A 2,736-nucleotide genomic window follows, 5' to 3' on the forward strand; every position below is an offset into this window, starting at 1 on the left:
CCATTGCACTTATACTACAGGAAGGACGTGAACACGCATCTACTTTAGTAAAAAGATTTCTGATTGGCTGGAAAGTAGCGTCTCGCCCCTTGTTTTTCTAAAGCTCAGATACAGAGCCATGAGAGAGAGCAGAGGTCTATCTATGACCAAATTAAGTAACAAAAAAGTACATACTGCAGCTTTAAGTTTATGTATTTTAAACCTGCTGGAAGTGTGTTAATTGGGTGACTTCTGATTTATTTTAGTTTTCATTTAATTTCTGATTGTCAATGTTGTGAATGGGTGAGTTTTTGTATATGTAGTTAAAACATTGTGCTGACCTAATAGTTTCTCTGTGTTACCAGGTGAGGATGGAGGACAATCACACAGTCAGATTCATGAAGCTGTCTGCTGACTTCAACAGTGGAGTAAAAGTCAAGATCAGAGAGTTTGTGTTGTATGACAACAGTGAGCGTCAGACATGGGACTGTCTACTGATGCTTCCCAACACCCCAACAATGGCCCTCAGGTCAGTAGTGGAGACATCAACTGATCAGTGGGAGAAGTAGAGCTCAAACTAATGCACACTGTTGGTCAGAACGTTAAAAAATGATTTCTAAAGGATTCATTTAGAAGGTTAATGATAGAGGATTAGATTCAAGTGAAACAGTCTCTCTTCATTGATAATTCATCATGTAACCAGTAAAAAAAGGACTGACCCAAGCTGTTTGTGTCCATCAGGCTCAAAGCCATTCTGCTGAATCATCAGTATTTTAAACAGGATGGAGGTGTCAGCTTCTGTTTAGTTTGTGTTTAGTCCTTGTGTTCTCAGTCTTTGTTTATTCTGTTTTCTACTGTAACTCTTGTCTCTGTGTTCCAGGGTTTCCTGCTTGTGGATCTTCATCAGCACTTTAAACACATTTTATTCTTATTAATAATTGCAGTTTTAAATTATGAATGTCTTTTAAATCCTCTTTTTGTGTATTTCTATAAACAGGAGTGCACATAACTTTGTTTGACTGGTACTCAGGGAGTATGGAGGACCAAACCTGCCAAACGTATGCATAAATAAGTGTATAAAAAAATATTGGAATAAATAAATAAAAGAATGAATACATACATAAATAGATTATTATATGCATGAATAAATTAATAAAAACTGGTTAATAAATGGGACATAAATAATTAAATGCCTTAAATTGATTTATACATTTATTTATTTCCACATTTATTTATTCATGTATTTATTTCTACTTTTTTATTTCTACTTTTATTTATTTCTACATTTCTTTATTTATTTCTAAGCGTGGCTTAGATGAAGAAGTGAAGATGGCTGATTTCAGAGTTTTAGTGAATGACTTACGAGCTTTAGCTGATGAAGTTGAAAACAATTCACCAAATGACGACCTTCACTTTTATCTGGATAGTTTTATTAACAGCTTAGCTCAGCTAAACTCTGATATGGATTTAGAAGTTGACCCAGCAGTGTTTGATGGTCTGGAAGAAATTTCCCACCAGTTCTGCATCTTCTCAGAGACTGAAGAAACAACCTTCAGATGCCCCTCCTACTTTTTACCCCCATATGATTGAGGCTCACCTCCATTCAGAGAACACTGCTCTGGACATCACAGAGATGTTCAGTGTGAGTGAGAGAACAATTAGTGTGAGGATGGTACATTATGAGATAAGGTCATTTTAACCTACTTCTGTCAACATCTGTTTTGTAACTCTTGCTTGTTTGAAAGTAGCAACAGTAGAACTATATTAGTGTGTAAATATTACTCATGTTAATGTGTATTAATAGTAGGCTAGGCTAACGTTGCATTGCTATTCCATTTCAATACTAATATTATGAAGCTATAGACTGGTCATATTATATGGCATATGTTCAGGTTCTAATGTCATGTAGACTACACAACAATTAGGCTACATTAAAACAATCTGGTCTGTTTTAACAGCACATCAGCCCTTGTCCTTAATATCAGCTAATGTATAAAGTCATCTAGTATTGTTTTGTCCTTGTTATCTCTAGCATCTGTCCAGGTTAGCAGTAGTTTTAATTTAGAGTTCAGTAAAACTTACTTTGTCAAAACAAGCACAGTTGTAGCTATAGTGTGCTAATATATGTACATGTTTGATCATTAAAAATAGGCTACATTATTATTAGTCTATGAGTTTTTATTACATACAATGGTTAGATCATTTCACAGACAGTTTTCATTTCATGTCTATTGTGACCTTTCTCATTGTTTTGGATAAACAGAGTCCATGATTTATTCACTACATTGTAAGACAATGATTTGGATGAAAGTATAACCTACATTCTGCAGCTCCATCACAACTGTGGATACAAAATGATGGTTGGACACCTGAATACACAAGGCATACACATACAAAGTAAGTATTATTAGTATTTAACCTAAATTGTTCTGGGATTATTCATCAATAAATTGGTATTTGTCCTACTTGCTGATTTATTAAGATGTCAAAAAGAAGCTTCTTTACTGTCAGTCATTCTAGATTTTTGGCTATTTGTGAATTTTCTTCCAGGTTTGGGAATGATTAACAGTTTAGATATTCTTTATCTGTGTTTATTGTATACATATTCATATCTTGTCCTTTCTGACTCATACACTAACATTTACAACACATGAAAGCAGGTTTATGGTCCTTGATTAATATCTGGTCAGTATGGGGTTTGAACCCATGACCTTGGCGTTATTAGCACCACGCTCTGACCAGCTGAGCTAACTGGCC

General features: G+C 34.7%; 1 non-coding gene across 1 annotated transcript; it reads right to left on the minus strand.

Moving 5' to 3' along the window:
* Nucleotides 1-2,662: 2,662 nt before the first annotated feature.
* Nucleotides 2,663-2,736, minus strand: trnai-aau (transfer RNA isoleucine (anticodon AAU)). Its single transcript has one exon. It is a non-coding gene; the product is annotated as a tRNA-Ile (tRNA).

Source organism: Gouania willdenowi, unplaced genomic scaffold (genome assembly GCF_900634775.1).
Source record: "Gouania willdenowi unplaced genomic scaffold, fGouWil2.1 scaffold_281_arrow_ctg1, whole genome shotgun sequence".
Classification (NCBI taxonomy): Eukaryota; Metazoa; Chordata; class Actinopteri; order Blenniiformes; family Gobiesocidae; genus Gouania; species Gouania willdenowi.